Genomic DNA, 20,148 nt, shown 5'->3' with positions numbered 1-20,148 from the left:
CCTACCACATGGATGTGTGCCCGAACATGTCGCCTCAAGAGAAGAGTGTTTGGACCGCGGTTTGTGAAAACTGTAGCAATTTCACTATAGTAGTAATGTAGCAAAATTACTGTCCACGCGCCCGCGTGGAAATTCCTGTAGCCCACGCCGGCGTGGAAAATCCACACGGGCGCGTGAGGGCACGTGACATGTGCAATCTAATACCTATAAATAGCCGTTTTGCCTTATTCTTTCTCATCTTTTGTGCGGCTCTTGAGGGGTGAGACGGCTACGGTTTGGAGAGGAGGTCTTTGCGGCTTTGGAGTCGCTTCGTCACCAACTTTGATCGATTCCTCCTCCGTCATAGCATCAAGGAAGCCACCAGTGAACCTAGCTTCGGAGTGGGTCCTTCAAGACGTCGAAGCTCTCCATCAAGGCCATCAGTTCATATATAAGGGGGTTTATTTCTATGGTTTTAATGTACTTTCATTCATTGATGGTGTGTTTTGTATGTTGCTCCATGGAGAGCTAAAACCCTAGAGGGTATTTGGCCATGTGAACCCTAGGATTCTCATCTTTTGTGGATTTGCTTAGTGTTTCTATTTAATCTGAGTTTGATTAAGTTTTAATCTTGATTGTCTAATGCTTGTTTACCTTATTGATCTTTTGGTTATTTGGTTTGCATAATTTGTTACCTTGGTGAGAGAGAGGTCTCCATTAGGGTTAGAATCTCAAGATTGAAGAGGGTTGAGAGGGCGAGTCATGAGATACTGAGCATTCCCTTTCCCCTATGATTGGTGTATTCTATCTCCGTTCCTTAAGCTCTATGCAACCATATTTGGTGTGAGGTGTGAGATTGAGAGATTTCTTCACCGGGACCTTGTAGGGGGTTAGGATCCTTCGCCGAGAATTAGGGTTGGATCAATCTTTAGGAATCGGATACACCTCTTGGAATCCCTAGAGTGCTTTGCAGTCATATGTGGTGTGAGGTGTTGAGATTGAGCGATTTCTCCACCGGGACCTCGTAGGGGGATTAGTATCGTTGATCGGGAGGCCGGATCAGATTATATTTGGATTTCCACGACTTAACTTACTCTTCATAGAAACATTTTGCTCATTCGGTACCTAATACCTGAATCCTAGGGGGAGCATTGCCCGAATACCCCATTTTTACTGATTGAGATCTCCATCCATTTCACCCTTGCATATTCGTCTCCGGTATTCATTTCTTTGCACATTAGATCATCACACCTTTCCATTTATCATTAGGCTAGAAAGCAGAGAAGAAGTTAGTACTAGTAGCCCTGTTCCCTGTGGATTCGACTACCTACTCACCGGGGTAATTATTACTTCGACACCCATGCACTTGCGGTTTACACGCATATTCGGACGCGTGTCAGAACAATATCAATGCAAATAAAAATAAAGAAAGGAGAAGAGAAAATAATAGGAATAAGGAGAGGCAATTGATAGCAGAATGGGTTACCTGGACAATGCTCACCCTAGGACTATTATTTCAAGTGCAAAACTAGTATTATGCCTCTTAATTGAAGTTTAATGACTCACGGAAATCCAAAGACATACAATCCCAAACCTAAGGTCAACCGTGACTAACCCTTATACTATGGCCCGGCGAAAAGGGATACTCTCGACGCCTCACACTATGTAGGGTTTCTTGAAGCTCTAGGGATTCCAAGTAATAAACCCAATTCTCTAATATAGATCTAACCATTTGGTCCAAGCAAAAGACCCCTAGTCATAATTAAGCCCCAACACTAATGATTACTTCAACACCCATTTCATTGTGTTGCTCGCGCAACTAAGCCCCAGTGGAGTTTGTCTCTTAGCATTTCACTCTATCATGACAGCAAAGAACTCTCAGAATGTGGAGGTAGGATAAATCACATCGGAAAGGAAAGGGGACGTTCCGCTATCTCTCGACTTACCCTCTTGACCCTCTTTAACCTTGCTTTGTCTAATCCTAATGAAGTTGTCACTCATTCACGAGGATTACAAAGATAGATTCTCGACCCTAGTGTCACTCTAAGGGAAAATAAAATCAACAAATATTCAAAGTTGAAACTCAATTAAAACATCAATTAAAGAAACATAATACGAGTTTATGAAACAAAATCATCCTAGGGTTTATAAGTCCAAGCACCCACTAGGGGTTTAGCTCTCCATAGAGCAATACAAAAGCAAATATGAAATCAAGGATAGATGCAAGTAATCCATAGAGAAAACACCCTTGTAGTCCGTATCGATGGTTTTTTGGAGCTGCCTCGTTTCTTCAAAAGTTCCCTTGTCAAACCTAGGGCACACCTCGCCGAATCGATACTCGACGAATGCTCCCCCAATAGTTCTCCTTCAAATGAACTCAATGTCGAATGTCATGGAACCACTCCAAAAACCTAGCCAAAAGCCTCTCCAAATCCTAGCCGCCTCTCCCCAGAAGATAGGGAAAGATAGGAAGAAGATCCCCAAAAAAACTCTCAAAGCGGTATTTATAGACTCAGGCATCCACACGGGCGTGTGAAATTTCCTGCGCGATGTGAACAATAGTTGCTGCAGTAAAATGCTACAGTACTTTGCCGGAATGCTCCCGAAGCCACTCTTTTCATTGAGGCCACATGAATGGGCACACATCCATGCGGTAGATCACGTTGTATCTTCAATGGAATCATATTGATGAAGCTATTGATAATGTTGCACAAGTCGGAACATATGATTGTGACTGCTTTTTCACCCCTCCACGTTGTGTATCCAGTTGATCACAATGGAGGTTGGCACACACTCACATATCATTGAGCACAACTTGTGCTTTCACGTTTATTCAATCCAAGAACTTTATCAACAATTTCGTCCATGATCTATTTTTGCTTCTTTTCTTCAAAACTTGTCTCCACAACCTTAAATGAACAAAAGAACATAAATACACACAAATGAGCAATAAAACCTGATTAAAGTAATGCTCAATGTAAGAAAGTATACTTCATATTACTTATACACAAGCACTTATCAAACTCCCCCACACTTAAGCTTTTGCTTGTTCTCAAATAAAAATAAAACATTCAAGCATACAAGAAGGAAAACTTGTAAGTGCTTGGCCTTAGGTTCACCAAAAGCATGCAAAAGAGGCATTCTACAAGTAAGGAAAATTAAGTTCAAACACCAAATAAGAGGAATCATTGCTCTAGATAAAAGCTTGGATAAAAAAGGACAACATACCCGATGTTGTGTAGTGTGTGTAAACTCACTCAAGTCATCCCAACATGTATTCCTCAAAGCTCTTATAAAAAAGGACTTAATTATATACAAAAAGAAAAGGTAGTAGCTTCACACATCCTCTAAAGTAGCCCTTTCCAAGGCGGCCGCCAAGGTGGCTTTCACACTTTCGAGGTGGTAGCTCTTTCTATCTTGGTGGTAGCTTTCACTCATCCCATGAGATAACTCTTTCTCTCATTAGGGCATAACTACTATCTGACTTATGAGAGTAGCTTCATACTTCATAGGTGGTAGCTCTTTCCACCCCCACTACCTAAACAAACACATGTTTTTTTTTCTTTTTCATTCATTGTCACTTCTTTTTTTTTCAAAGGAATTAAAATAAGAAACATGCTAAAATAGTTCCTTAAACATTGAACTTGAGTTTCCACAAGATTTAATGAATAAATAGTGCAACAAGTGTCAATTGGGCAAAATTCCTAAAAAAAAAATTCAAGTAAAACTTGAGCATGATAGTATTCAATGTTAAAAATTTTCCTAAACTTATGAATACAACCATTGCAACTAAAGTGAGCCACCATTGGCTATATGATAAGTGCTTGTGTACTAAGAATATGAATTATTCTTTTCTTACGATGAACATTACTTTTATCAGGTTTTATCGTTAATATGTGTGTTTTTGTGTTCTTTTGCGCATATAGGGTTGTCGAGCCAAATAGAGAAGAAAGGAGACAAAATAGATTGTAAATGCATTATGTTGATGGAATCTCAAAGTGGACACACGAGAAGATGCAAGTTGTGCCCGAAGACATATGAGTGTGTGCCAACCTCTATTATGCTTGATGGAATATGTAAATTGGAGGGGCACAAAGACAGTCACACTTATGTGTTCCCTACTTGTGAAAGGCTAGCAAGATTCTCGTCAAATGTGCCTTTACTTGAAGATGCAACACGATCTACATCATAGACGTGTGCCCGTTTGTGTTGCCTTGATGAAAAATGTGGATTCAGGAGTATTTTGGAGGAGTACTGTAGTAGGTTTTTTTGCAACAAATCACTGTAGCAATTTATTGTTAGCAGTTATTGTTCACAGACCGCCGAAAACAGGCTTCTTGCATATTCACATTGGTATCCAAAAATAGGCTTCTTGCAGATTCACACGGGCATGTGGGAATTCCACATGCCCATGTGGATTCCCGATTCCAGCCTATATAAAGCCACGATTCAGCCCGATTTCAGGATCCTTCTTCCCATCTTTTCTCCATTTTTTGAGAGGCTTGCGGCTAGGGTTTAGAGGGGCTTTAGCAAGGCTTTTGGAGTGGTTCTACGGCTTCGACACCGTGTTTCTCTTGGAAGATAGTTATTGGGGGAGCTTTCGTCCTCACCGATCCGGCGAGGTGTGCCCAAGGCTTGACAAGGGGACCTTTGGAGAGGATGAGGCTACTCCACAAGACCATCGACACGAATATCGAGGGGTTTTTCTTATGGATTACAAGTTTTTACTTTCGATTTCATTATTGATTGTATCTTGCTCCATGGAGAGCTAAGATACTATAGTTTCATTGACCATTTATTATGTTTTCCTTAATTGATGTTTTTAATTGAGTTCCAATCTTGAATGCTTGTTGAGTGATTTCTCCCTTAGAGTCTACATTGGTAATCCTTGTGAGCAAGTGACACACCGTGAAAGTTAGACAAAGCAAGATTGGAGAGGATAGAGAGGGTGAGTCGAGAGATAGCGGAGCGTCCTCTTTCCCCTTCGGTGTTTTTTATCCTACCTCCATTTTCTAGAGTTCTTTGCAGTTACAATAGAGTGAAGTGCTAAGAAAGGAACTCTGCTGGGGCTTAGTTACGCGTGCAATAGAGTGAAGCGTTGAAGTAATCTTTAGTATCTGGGGCTTAATTGTGACTAGGGTTCTTTCACCTGGACCAAAGGGTTAGATCTACATATAGGAATAGGTTTTATCACTTGGAATCCCTAGAACTTCTTACGGCTTTGCACAGTGTGAGGTGTTGAGACTGAGCGATTTCTCCGCCGCCGGGATATAGTGTAGAGTTAGTCACGGTTGACCTTAGGTTTGGGACCATGTATTTTAGGATTTCCACGACTTATTAAGCATCAGTTAGGAGACATAATAGTTGGTCTTGCACTTGAATCAATAACCCTAGGGGGAGCAATGTTTGAGTGGCCCACTTTCTATCGATTTCCTTCCCTCTCATTTTATCGTGCCTCTCTTTCTTATTTTCTTTAGTCTCGTTCACATTGATTTTATCCACACCATTATTGTTTCATCTTCACTTAGTTAAGTAGCAATCGTTGTGTTTCTATTCACTACTCTCTGTGGATACGATAACCCACTCACCTGGGATTTATTACTTCGACAAACCTGTGCACTTACGGGTCACACGCAAGGGATGTGTCACTTACAGGTCCCACTTAAGATGTACATTACCCTCAATGCATGTATGCAAGCACAATAAAAATTATAACAATTAAAAACATGTGTGTGGAGAAGGGCAATTGAAACAATACTCAAATGAACTCCTAATGGTACGTTTGATGGAGCTAATTTCATTGAGAGTTGAGTTCCAACGGGTTGTGGAGCACACACGGCCATGTGAAAAGCTACATGACAAGGTCCCCTTGCGTATATCCCGCAAGTGCACGGGTTTGTCGAAGTAATAATCCCGGGTGAGCGGGTATCGAATCCACAGGGAGTAGGGAATAAAAAATACTTAATTCTATTCTTAGCTATGTAAAAGATCAATGATAATGAGTGTGACAATGATTCAATTCTCAACAGTAAAAGTAACAAGTAAGAGAGCAAAAGTAAAGAAGGGGGTAAGGCAATCGATAAAGATGGGGTACCCGGATAATGCTCCACCTAGGATAATTGTTTCAAGTGCAAGAACCCTCTATTATGCTTCATAATCAATACAATGGTGAGTCGTGGACATCTTTAATTACATAGTCCCAAATCTAAGGTCAACTATGCCTAACTCTATACATGTCCCGAAGGAGAACTCGAACAATCTCAACACCTCGCACTCGCATAGAGTTGCAATGAGTTCCAGGGATTCCAAGTGATAAATCTCTTCCTTAATATAGACCTAACCCTTTGGTCCAGGTGGAAGGTCCCTAACTATAATTGAGCCCTAGATACTAAGATCATCTCAACGCTTCACTCCGTTGCACGCACAACTAAGCCCTAGCGGAAGTTCATCCATTAGACCATTCACTCTATTATGACCGCAAAGAACTCGAGGAACGGAGTTAGAATCTATCACTCGGAGGGGAAAAGGGGACGCTCCCTGCACTCTCGACTCACCCTTTCAACCCTCTCCAACCTAGCTTTTCGTCTAACGCCTGTGGTGTGTCACTCACTCACAAGGTTACCAACAAGAACTCTCAACCCTAGTGTCACTCTAGGAGAAATGTTCATACAATCAAGCATTCAAGGTTGGAACTCACAATAAACATCAATTTATTGAAAACATAATAAAGAGGTTCAAAGAAACAAATACATCCTAGGGTTCACAATACCCGAGTACCCACTAGGGGTTTAGCTCTCCATGGAGCTAAGTACAATCAAAGAAATAGAATGTAAAAGAAATGAATCCATAAAGAAACCCTCTCGATAGTCGTGTCGATGGTCTTGTGGAAAGTCCTCTACTCGTCGTACAAGGATTCCCTCATCCGGTATAAGATACGCCTCGACGGAAGCTCCCCTACCAACCTTCTTCCTAAGGAATGACGATGTCGGAGCCGTAGAACCTCTCCAAAACCTTGGCCAATACCCCTCGAAACCCTAGCCGAAGCCCTCTCTCAAGTTGGGGAAAAGATGGATAAAAGAATACCAAAATCGGGGCTAAATCGACTTTAAATAGGGTTGGAATCGGGCGACTACACGGGCGTGTAAGCTCCACGCGCCCCTGCGGAATTTCCACACGGGACGTGGATAATTTCCACACGCCCTGCGTGGATTCTCTGCTTCTCCGGTTTCTCGGCCGGGTCGTGAGCAAAGTCTCGCTACGAGTATATGCTACAATGTTGCTACAGTATTCGACCTGAATAGCTTCCCAATTCCATACTTTCATCAGGGTTATGCAACGGGCACACGTTCACGCCGTGGATCACTTGCTTCTTTAATGGTGTACACGTTGGTGGAGCTCTTGTTCTATGTGCATAAGTCAGAATGCTCGAATATGACTGCCTTTGTGCTCCTCCAGATGGATGTGCCCACTCGAATACGAGGAGGTTGGCACACATTCTAGCATCTCACACCTGACCTATGTCTTCGTGTTTGAACCTTAGCAAGATTTCCTCCAAAATTGGTGCATTATGATCCACATTGGCCTATTTCCTTCATACTCGGCCTCACAACCCTACCTGCATAAAAGTAACATAAAAACACACATACTAGTGTAAAAACCCGAGAAAAGTAATGCTCAACATAAGGAATGAACGCTTCGCATTCGTATCGCACAAGCACTTATCACTACATGACCGTGCCCATGACTATTTCTCAACTCCAAGACTCAAATAGACCATCTGCATGTATACACAAGGGGGTTCAATAAAGCTCAACAAAAACAAAATAAAATCAAGTCTATAGAGATATGAAAATGAAATACAACTCGAGACGACTGAACATAAAAGACAAACTCAGAAGAAAGATCCTTTCTGAGTGATACAAGTCCAAAATAAGATGCAGAAATAAGATACGAAAAACATAAAGTCTATTAAATATAAAGATAAAGATGCCTCAAGCGTCGATATCATGCTGTGCTGTGTCTGTTGCTGCTGCTAATGCTTCTGGTGGTGATGATGGTATGGCTGGTGGTGGTGATGCTATTGGGTACTGGAGATGCCGGTGGAGTGCGGGGTCTCATCACAAAAGGAGAAGTCGCATCTTGCTCAAGAATCTGTTATAAGATGTCGAGACGCCTGTGTAGCGCGAACCTTAACCAGATCTGCCTGTAACATGCCCATAACACTCTCAAGCCTCTTAAAACGATCATGGGCTCGAGATGGAGAAAAATTACACACTAGAGGTGGCTCTTGTGCTGTGGGAGGTGCCTCGGTCTCTATGTGCTTTGGCTGTGGCTTAGGAATAAGCTGGGACCCCTCTGTTGCGTCACCCTCATCCTTGGCTTACTCTGGTTAGGGCATAATCATCACATAAACTCCGTCCCTGTACCTCCGACCATGCCCATCAATCGCATGGTCTCCAAGCCGAAGGGAGACGGAATAATAGTCTTCGCAGCCCTCGAATAGCGTCCAACAGACCTATACCCATGATGAGTCTAATGATGTATGGGCTGAGAAGATCACCCCAACTCGGCGTAATTGGCCTTGATGACGCAAATACTCGGCCAGGATATATCCAAGATGGAGCTCCTCGCTCTATACCATTGAATATAAATAGAGCAGCTCCTATTGGCTCAAGACTCCCATGTTGTCGCCACTTTCCGTTCACTGATCCACTCAAAACAAAGTGGATGTAATGGTAAGCTGATCGGGAAAGGTATGTCACCTTGGAGACTCCTAGCCCGTACTGCCCCTGTCCATATAGCACCCTGTATGTACGCTTGGGAGTCAAACTGCCGGTGTAGTTCGTCGGCAGCTACTCATACTCCTCTGTATCTATATACGCCTTATCATAGAGGCCCAATCGTGCTGAAAACTGTATAATGCTCATACTGTGATACTTTTCGAAGGCTCTGAACTGAATGGTGTCAATACTGTCGAAGCTAGAGTACGAGCGATCGAACTCGAATGATGCCAATACCTCTAGCACCAATATGCGGATAGCTTGCTCTCTGATTGACAACAGACGTCGCCAACTACCCACCGACAATAACTCATCCACCTCGTCGGCCATCTCATTCCCTAACTAGATCTCCTTGAGTGTTCTCAAGTCCGGGAACCACAATTGCCCATAGTTGAGCTTTAACAAACGCTCGAAACGTGCTTGGTGCTCAGGGATTGTAAACTCCATGTGTTCTGGAGAGGGCTCAAATGGGCGATTGCCAGTTGCCTTCTTCGATTTGGGGGCCATACTGATAACTAGAGATCGAAAACTTCGAGAATAACCTGAAAACAACCCACAAAACCCTTATATAGACGCGGAGAAGGCCGGGAAAGCGGATGGAGGCGTTCTTTGAGTGTCTGGGAGTTTCAAAATGAAGAGGCGTGAGTGGGTTTTAAAGAAAAGTTACGGTTCTTAGAGATCTGCATATCCACACAGGCATGTGGAAATTACCCACGCCCATATGACTCCATGGGAGTGCTTCACAGGGGCATCCACACGCCCTTGTGTGCTCTCGGGATGGCTCTGTTTGTCTTTAAATACATCCACATAAATATGTGAAAATTCCCCATGCCCGTGTTCCTAACCCACAGGGGTACCCACACGCCCTTGTGGCTTCTCTGTTCTCCTGAGAAATTTGGCAAAGTGTTCTACATGCCCCAGTCAAAATTCCACACGGGCAAGTGGATGCTCATAGGGGGACTCATAGGGGCACCCACACGCCCCTGTGTGCTCTCGGGATGGAGAAGAAGTCTCTATAGAGTTTTACACGGGCGTGTGAAAATTACCCACGCCTGTGTGCCATTCAAAGGGTCATCCATAAGGGCATACACATGCCCCTATGTCTTCTCTGGATGGAGATTTGACACACTGCAGGGATCTACATGCCCGTGCGGAAATTACCCACGAACGTGTGACCGTCACAAGGTCGCTCACAGGGGAATACACATATGCCCCTGTGTCTTATCGGGATGAAAAAATTGAGCTTTGAATGAAAACTACACGCCCGTGTGAAAATTTCACACAGCCGTGTGTCTTCTCTGGATGACTCAGAAAAATTACATACTTTGCAGAAAATGGTTTTTCCAACGCTTATACACATACAGAGACTGCATAAACATTGAAAATTTGACCAGAGACTTATGGAAACATGCTCAAAATGACCTAAAACTTTGCCAATCACATTAAATCACACTAAAATACCAATGATCCACGAGAAAAACACAGTAATAACATGTAAAAATCAAGACACCAACACTAAAGCTTTTATTCATGCAAACACTAAACTAAAACTTGAAAAACTATAAAAACTTGGGTTGCCTCCCCAGAAGCTCTTGTTTAACGTCATTAAGCTTGACGTACCTCTATTTAACTCATGGGGGTTCATGAATGAAAGTTTCCCTATTACCTATAACTTGAAAGCACGATGAATATAATTTTTGCAAGGTATAGGGGGAGTTGTCGAGTTTTTTTACCACACAAGGGTTTATCACCCTTACTCCGTGAATGCTTTTCCCCACTAGCATTGGGGCATTTCTTGTGACGTATCCTTGATCTCTTAAGCTTTTGGATCATTCTCTTCATGACTCTCGGGGTAGGTTACATCTTATCCTCTAGACCAAGTGATAAAACTTCTTCATTCTCTACCTCTTGATCTGGCCACCCGTCCAATGGGTCTGGACACAATATTTCCTACACATAATCATCATTCACCTCATCAGTAGTGTCAAGAAAATACAAAGTATCATTAAAATCAAGAGAATGCCGCATGGCTTTGGTAAGGCGGTATGTCAACTTGTCATCTCTAACCCTTAATGTCAACTCCCCACCATCCATGTCAATGAGAACTTTGGAAGTGTGCAAAAATGGCCTCGCAAGTATCAATGGGACCTCGACATCCTCATCAACATCTAGTACCACAATGTCCACAGGAAAAATGTACTTATCAACCTTCACAAGTACATCCTCAATGATGCCCCTTGGATGTCCAACTGATCGACCGGCCAATTGAAGTGTCATCCGAGTGGGCCTAGGCTCTCCCAAGCCTAGCTTCTGAAAGAATGTATAAGGCATGATGTTGATGCTAGCCCCTGAATCCACCAATGTCTTTTCTTCACCCAAGTAACCAATGATGAAGCATTTAAGATCACAGATGCACTCTCCTCCAACTTCCTCTTGTTGGTGAAGAGGTCTTTGAGAAACTTTGCATAGCGAGGCATTTGAGACAATGCCTCCACAAATGGGATGTTGATGTGAAACTACTTGAATAGACCCAGGAACTTCTTGTATTGCTTATCATTTTGGTCATTCATCAACCATGAAGGATAAGGGATTTGTGTCTTGTAAGATGGGGGTGCCATCTCCTTCTCTTTGGCTCTCTCCTCAACCTCCACTTCCTTAGATGACTCAACCATTGTCTTTTCAATATGGACTCTACTCTCAACTTTATGACCACTTCTCAAAGTGATCGCCTACACATGCTTTCTTGAATTTGTCTCCGTGTTGCTAGGCAAACTCCCTTAAGGTCTTTTCCGAAAGTGACTTCACAATTTGACCGGCTTGATTCTCCAAGTTGTGCAATGATGCTGTGTGGTTGCAAAGTGTGGCTTTAACCGACTGAAATCTTGTGTCCGAAGGTTGATTGAACTTGGTTAGAGCCTTCTCCAAATCAGTCATACAGTTTTTAAACCCTGAACTCTGTTCTCCATGTTCGGGGCTTATTGTTGTTGTTGGAAAACCCGGTGGTGCCATAGCTTTCTGTTACCTTTAATTACTCCAAGAAAGGTTTGGGTGGCTCCTCCACCCTGGATTGTAGGTATTGTTGCTATATGGAATTCCTTGACCTCTCATTGCATTGCCTACAAAATCCACCTGTTCCACTAAAGATGTACCACCAATAGTAATTGGGCAATCAGATGAAACGTGTCCTTCCCCATATCCCGTGCAACTAATCACTGCTGTCACCTTCCCGATTCTAGCCGGGCACGTGGCAATCACCACGACAATAAGGAGTGAACCCTATAACGTCCCAACTCCTGGTCACCTTAAGGCTCAAAACAACCATGCTACCACAACTTACTAAAGAAAGATATAAGGTCCACAACAGGACAAGCCAGGGTCCCACATATAACCAAAAAGTATAGCTATAAGAATAGTACACAATACTCAAGTCTAGTGTATCCATAAAATTTACATGTACACTGCACTAACCTAAACAAGGGAAAAAGAGTAGGTCACTCTACTGCCTGCCCAGCACGACCCAGTCCAACATCGCAGTCTGAGGAAGAAAAACAGAGAGTACTGAGTAACAGATGTTACGTAGTGAGTGGTGACAACATAGATATAACAAAATAGTAAAGCATTCCAAATAGTAATTACCACAATAATAATAACATATAAATTAGATCCAGGTATTCAACCAGTGAACAGATAACACAATAATTCACAAATAGTACAGGTAAGTAACATTTTTCAACACTTTGAGCACCGCTCAAAATACAGGTTGGCCTCAAATAATTCCCAAGCTAATCATGGCCGCGACTAGCTACGGGACCACCAAGGTGTTTTAAGACTTTTAAAATTCACAATACTGCCTTCCTTGGTGTTGACCACTGAGATTCCCGAGTGGTGACCCCGGATTTCTCACATAAAAGACCCCCTGTCAATGGCTTCACGCACCTCTTGACCAGGGTAAACTCAGGGTTGACCACGGCGGCTCCTATTAGGCTGGATCGTGGGACCTCTCCACTGCAGTGGCCGACCTAAGTCCATGTCACTATCCAAAATCCAAATGCCACGATGCAATTCTTTCCAATTCCAACTCGAGGAATCAAGCATATGATGTGTAAATACAGAAATATACATCAATCCATATTTCCTTTGCATGTAAACGCATATCCATATACATGTAAACATGTATCTTTCAAAATACATATGTATAAGTATACTAGAATCATCTTTGCCAAAATAACTCCATACTCAAAATATCCATATATATATAGCAAATGAAATTTTATTTAGCATCAAATTTATGATATAAAACATATAAAAAATACTATAATACTCTTATTAAGTCTATGAAATTAACAATTAAACCACTCACAGAACCAGTCGTCTCGCTTCGAGACGCTCTCACTGGTCGGCAGTTTCCTTTCCCTGGGAGTAAGCTTCGCCACCTAGAGTTAAACAAGGAATCCAAGAACCAGTGAACACAAGAATGGAAACTAAAATGCATGCAAATGCAAGGTTACATGTCGAACATGTAACTCTAGGGTTTTAGGGGAAAATGACGTCATTTTGGACCCAAACGACCTCAAATCAAAGCAAAACAAGTTCCAATGAATTCCAAGGAAGAAGGGCTTCGATTTGGACCAAAGAAATACAAGAAAAGGCCAAGGTTGTTTGGTACTACAGTAATTTCGGATTTTCTACAGTAACCACAAATTTGCTACAGTGCTTGAGAGGAAGGATTTTGAGGCTTTGATTCGAAGAAAAAGCTCGTCGACAAATTATTTTTTCAAAATTTGGTGATCGGCCTAAATGAAGAAGAAAAAGAATGAAAACAAGAACATAAGAAAGGAATGAGAAACAAAGAAGCCACGTTGCTTCTTATCCTTTCAAATTTTCAGATTTTCAAATTTTTTTTTCAAGAATAGGAGAAATTACCAAAATGCCTTTATAAGAGAAAATAAAATGAAAAAGGGTCCAAAAGACCATTTTGCCCCTGGTTTTTAGCTGGTTTTCACATGCAACATACTGTGAAATCATGCAAGGATGCCACTAGTGCAAAATGATCATTTTGCCCCTAATGCATGCACAAAAAAAAATCTAAAAAGGCATGAGGTCAAAAATCAGGACAGGGTACCACAACTATTGCCACTCTATGGGAAGTTAGAGTGTCTAACATCTTGCTCAAAGACTCAACCTGGGCCGCCAATGATGTGACTGCGTTGATCTCATGAAGTCTGGCTACCTTATTCTTGTCTCATGTGTTCCGCTGATAATGGTTAATAGCCATCTCTTCAATGAGTTGTCGGGCTTCTTCAGGTGTTTTGCTTCCTAAGGTACCTCATGCTGCAGACATCTAGTAATTCCTTCATTCTTGGGTTCAAACCTTTGTAGAAAGTATCGATATACATCCAATCAGGGAACCCATGCTGAGGATATTTTCGCAGGAGATCCTTTGAACCTATCTCATGTCTCAAAAAGAGACTCCAATTGCATGTGCATAAAAGAGGATATTTCATTCATGAGCTTTGCAGATTTTCCTCGAGGGAAATATCGGAAAAGGAAAGCTTCTACCATCTCCTCCCAAGTAGTGATTGATACTCTAGGTAATGAATGTAGCCATTGTTTTGCTTTCCCCTTCAAGGAAAATGGGAAGACCCTCAACTTGATAGCATCATCCATGACTCCATTAATCTTGAGCATGTCGCATACTTCAAAGAAATTCTCGATGTGGTTGATCGGATCTTCATCGGCTAAACCATTAAATTGTGCTAACTACTGTAACATCTGGATGAAGCCTGGTTTGAGCACAAAACTATGAGCTATAATCGGTAGCCACACAATACTTGACTGCGTGCAGGTCTTGCATAATTTGAGAGTGTCATCTACTGCTCATGTTGTTCTGCCATATTATCAGACCCTTCAACTTCTATCTCAGCTTAATTTGTCTGTTCTAATATAGGTTCTTTTCCCAATCTATGAGTTCTTTATCCAATATCTGGATCACCTTCAACCAATGTCAAAGGGTTACCTTAGGTCATAACCTGGAGCTACAATCAAAGAAAGAAAAATAAATTAGAACGATGGAAGAATAAGAAGGTATGAAATTGAACAAGTGATGAATAGCTAAAATAGCAAAGTTCAAAATGCTTCCAAAACGTCTATTCCTTGGCAACGGCGCCAAAAACTTGACGCATCCCTTGCGTGTGTGTGCTGCAAGTCTACGGGTTGTTGAAGTAATAAAGTACCCCATTGAGTGGGTAGTCGTATCTATAGGAAATAGTTGTTCAGAAGCAATGTAGTAGTGCTATTTAGCTATAGATTAAGCCGATTTGTGATTTGATTAAACAATATAAATACAAATAAAAATAAAGAAAGGAGAAGAGAAAGTAATAGGAATAAGGAGAGGAAATCTATAGTAGAATGGGGTACTCGGACAATGCTCAGCCTAAGACAATTGTTTCAAGTGCAAAACTTGTATTATGCCTCTTAATTAAAGTTTAATAAGTCGTGGAAATCCAAAGACACACGATCCCAAACCTAAGGTCCACCGTGACTAACCCTTACACTATGCCTCTGCGGAAAGGGATACTCTCAACACCTCACACTATGTAGGGTTGCTTAAAACTCTAGGGATTCCAAGTGATAAACCCTATTTCATAATATAGATCTAACCCTTTGGTCTAGGCGAAAGACCCCTAGTTACATTCTTGTCCCATCACTAAGGATTATTTCAATACTTCACTTTGTTGCTCACGCAACTAAGACCCAATGGAGTTTGTCTCTTAGCACTTCACTCTATCATGATTGCAAATAACTCTTGGAATGTGGAGAATAGGATAAATCACATCGGAAGGGAAAGGGGACGTTCCGCTACCTCTCAACTCACCCTCTCGACCTTCTTCAACATTACTTTATCTAATCCTAATGAAGTGTCACTCATTCACAAGGATTACCAAGATAGATTCTCAACCCTAATGTCACTGATGAGTGCTTGTGTATAAGTAATACAAAGTATTATTTTCTTACGTTGAGCGTCACTTTTATAAGATTTTATCACATATGTATGTGTATTTGTGTTCTTTTGTGCATGTAGGGTTGTGGAGACAAAGTTGGGTGAAAAAAACAAAAGTAGATCATGGATGCAATTGTTGATGAAGTTCTTGGGTTGAATAAATGTGAAGACACAAGTTGTGCTCAAAGATATGTGGGTGTGTGCCAATCTCCATTGTGCTCAAGTGAATACATAAAGAGGAGGGACACAAAGGCAGTCACACCCATTTGTTCTGACTTGTGCAATACTAGCAAGAGCTTCGTCAATATGGTTTCATTGAAGACGCGACGCGATATACCACATGGATGTGTGTCCATTCATGTGGCCTCGATGAAAAGAGTGGATTCGGGAGCATTTCGTCGATGTACAATTGTAGTTTACTATAACAAAAATTACGGTAGCAATTACTGTTCACATCGAGCAAGAAATGAAGACCTGGAAATTCACACGGGCGTGTGGTATTGGATGCCCGATTTCAGCCCTTTAAATACCTCGTTTTGAGAGTTATTGAAGGATCTTTTTCCCATTCTTACCCACCTTTGGAGCCGCTCATGGCTAGGTTTTGGAGAGGCTTTGCCTAGGTTTTTAGAGCTATTCTACGGCCTTCAACATCGAGTTCCTTTGGAAGAGAGTTATTGGGGAGCTTTCGTTAGCATCGATTCGGCGAGGTGTGCCCTAGGCTTGACAAGGGAATCCTTGGAGATGACGAGGCGGCTCCGAAAGACCAGCGATACAGACTACAAGGGGTTTTATCTATGGATTGCTTGTATTTACTTTTGATTTCATTATTGATTGTGTATAGCTCCATGGAGAGCTAAACCTTTAGTGGGTGCTTGGACTTATAAACCCTAGGATGATTTTGTTTCATTGACTCTTATTATGCTTCTTTAATTGATGGTTTAATTGAGTTTCAACCTTGAATGCTTGTTGTATTGATTTTCCTTTAGAGTGACACTATTGTTGAGAATCTATCTTGGTAATCCTTGTGGATGAGTGACACTCAATTAGGATTAGAGAAAGTAAGGTTGGAGGGGTTGAGAGGGTGAATCAATAGGTAGCGAAACGCCCCCTTTACCTTCCAAAGTGATTTATCCTACCTCTATATTCCAAGAGATCTTTGTGGTCATGATGGAGTGAAGTGCTAAGAGACAAACTCCATTGGGACTTAGTTGCTCAATCAATAGAGTGAAGTGTTGAAGTAATCCTTAGTGCTGGGGATTAATTGTGACTAGGTGTTTTTCGCCGAGACCAAAGGGTTAGATATATATCAGGTAATAGGGTTTATCACTTGGAGTCTCTAGAGCTTTAATCAACTCTACACAATGTAAGGCATCGAGAGTATTCCTTTTTCGTTGGGGTATAGTGGCATAGTTATAAGGGTTAGTTACGGTTGACCTTAGGTTTTGGACCGTGTGACTTTGGATTTCTATGACTCATTACACGTCAATTAGGAAGTATAATGATTAGTCTTGCACTTGAAACAATAGTCCTAGGTTGAGCAATGTCCGGGTGACCGATCTTTCTATTGATTGCCTCTTCTCATTCCTATTGCATTTTCTTTTGTTTTGTTCATTTTCATTTGCGTTGATATTATTTACACAACTCATTAATTGTTTTCACTATAGTTAAATAGCAATACTTGTGTTTCTGAGCACTATTCCCTATGGATACGACTACCCACTTACCGAGGTACTTTATTACTTCGATAATCCACACTTTTATGGTACACACATGGAAGGGGTGTGTCAAAGTTTTTGGCTCTGTTGTCGAGGAATAGGCGTTTTGGAAGCGTTTTGCACTTTGCCAGTTTAGCTATTCATCACTTGTTCTATTTCACACTTTCTTACTCTTTCATCGTTCTGATTTTTCTTCTTTATGTGGTTACAGCTCCATGTTATGACCCAAGGAAACCCTTCGATATTGGTTGAAGGTGATCAGGATATTGGTTGTAGGTAATGCAATAAGAGGTCAAGGAAATCTGTAGAGCAATACCTACAATCCGTGGTGGAGGAAAAATCCAAACCTTTGTTTGAGTAATCAAGGGTAGTAGAAGGCTATGGCACCACCGGGTTTCCAACAACAACAAGCCCCGAATATGGAGAATCAAGTTTCAGTGTAAGAGAACTAGATAATTGACTTAGAGAAGGCTTTGACCAAGTTTATTTAATCGTCGGATATGAGATTTCAATCGGTTGAAGCCACACTTAGCAACCACACCGCATCATTGCACAACTTGGAGAACCAAGTAGGACAAATTGCGAAGTCACTTTCAGAAGGGAGTTTGTCTAGCAACATGGAGACAAATCCAAGAGAGCATGTGAAGGCGATCACTTTGAGAAGTGGTCATGAAGTTGAGAATAGGCTCCGTAGAGAGGAGATAAATGTTAAGTTGCTCGAGGTCGTGGAGGTTGAGGAGAGAGCCAAAGAAAAAGAGGTGGCACCCCCACCTTACAACCAAGAATTCCTTACCCTTCAAGGTTGAAGAACGACCAAAATGATGAGCAATACAAGAAGTTCTTGGGTCTATTCAAGCAGTTGCACATTAACATCCCATTTGTGGAGGCGTTGTCCAAAATGCTTCGCTACGCAAAGTTTCTCAAAGACCTCTTGACCAAGAAGAGGAAGTTGGAGGAGAGTGCATCTGTGATTCTAGATACTTCATGCTCGGCAATGTTGCAAAAGAATATGCCGAACAAGTAGAAAGATCCCGGGGGCTTCATCATTCCATGTAACATTGGCAATTTGGGTGGAGAGAGGACATTGTCGGATTCAAGGGCTAGCATCAATGTCATGCCTTATACATTCTTTCAAAAGCTAGGCTTGGGAGAGCCTAGACCTACTTGGATGACACTTCAATTGGCTGACCGGCCAGTTAGACATTCAAGGGGCATCATTGAATATGTACTTATGAAAGTTGACAAGTACATATTTCCTGTGAACTTTGTGGTGTCGGATGTTGATGAGGATGCCAAGGTTCCATTGATACTTGGGAGGCCGTTCTTGAGCACTTCCAAGGCTCTCATGGACATGGATAGTGGGGAGTTGACATTAAGAGTTGGTGATGACAAGCTGACATATCGTCTCGCCAAAGCCATGAGATATTCTCTTGATTTTGATGATACCTTGTATTACCTTAACACTACTGATGAGTTAATTGATGAATATGTGCAGGAAATGATGTGTTTGAACCCATTTGAGGGGTTGTTAGATCAAGAAGTGGAGAATGATGAAGTTCTATCACTTGTTGTAGAGGACAAGTTGCAACCCACCCCTGGAGTCATGAAGAGGATGATCCAAAAGTTGAAGAGAGCAAGGAAAGGTTACAAGAAGCGCCCCAATGCTAATGGGGATGTGCATACACGAGCAAGGATGACGAACCCTCAAACTCGATAACTCCCCTCTAAATTTAAATAATTGTGTTCATCATGCTTTCAAGTTGTAGGTAAGAGGACAACTTTCATTCATGAACCCCTGTGAGGTAAGAACGGGTAAGTCAAGCCTAGTGACGTTAAACAAGCAATTCTTGGGAGGTAACCCAAGCATTTACTATTTTTCTATATTTTAGTTTAGTACTTGCATAAATAAGAGCGTTAGTGTTGGTTTCTTGATTTTTACATGCTATTGCTGTGTTTTTCTCGTGGATTGTTGGTGTTTTAGTGTGCTTAATTGTGATTGGTGAAGTTTCAGGTCATTTGAGTGTGTTTTCATGATTCCCTAGATGTTTTTTGATGTATAAGCAGCCTCTGTATGTATATAAGAGTTGCAGAAATTTTTCTGCAGAGTCTGTATTTTCTTCTAAGTTATCTAGAGAGGACACACGGCATGTGGAATTTCCACATAGGCGTGTGTTTCTGTTCGGAACTCAACTTCTCCATCCGGAGAATACACAAGGGCGTGTGAATGCCCTTGTGAACAACCTTGTGATGGTCACATGCCCATGGGTAATGTTCACACGGCCGTGTGGATCTCTGCAGAGTTCTCAGACTCCATCTCGAGAAGACATAGGGGCATGTGAATACCCCTGTGGATGATCTTGTGAATGGCACACAGGCGTGGAGAATTTTCACACTCTTGTGTGAAACTCTACAGAGACTTCATCTCCATCCCGAGAGCACATAAGGGCATGTGAGTGCCCCTGTGAGTACCCCTATGAGCATCCACACGCCCGTGTGGAATTTTCACAGGGGGAGGTGGAACACTTAGAATTTTTCTCGGGAGGACGGAGAAGCCAGAGGGGCGTGTGGGTACCCCCATGGGTTGGTGATAAGTGCTTGTCCGATATGAATGCGAAGCGTTCATTCCTTATGTTGAGCATTACTTTTCTCAGGTTTTTACATTAATATGTGTGTT

At 41.9% G+C, this 20,148-nt stretch overlaps 1 non-coding gene across 1 annotated transcript; it reads left to right on the top strand.

The window, feature by feature from the left end:
- The first annotated feature begins 14,165 nt into the window (after positions 1 to 14,165).
- Positions 14,166 to 14,273, top strand: LOC120259667. Its single transcript, XR_005536224.1, has one exon. It is a non-coding gene; the product is annotated as a small nucleolar RNA R71 (small nucleolar RNA).
- Positions 14,274 to 20,148: the final 5,875 nt, after the last annotated feature.

Source organism: Dioscorea cayenensis, chromosome 4, assembly GCF_009730915.1.
Source record: "Dioscorea cayenensis subsp. rotundata cultivar TDr96_F1 chromosome 4, TDr96_F1_v2_PseudoChromosome.rev07_lg8_w22 25.fasta, whole genome shotgun sequence".
Taxonomy (NCBI): Eukaryota; Viridiplantae; Streptophyta; class Magnoliopsida; order Dioscoreales; family Dioscoreaceae; genus Dioscorea; species Dioscorea cayenensis.
This window is presented reverse-complemented; position numbering and strand designations above follow the sequence as displayed.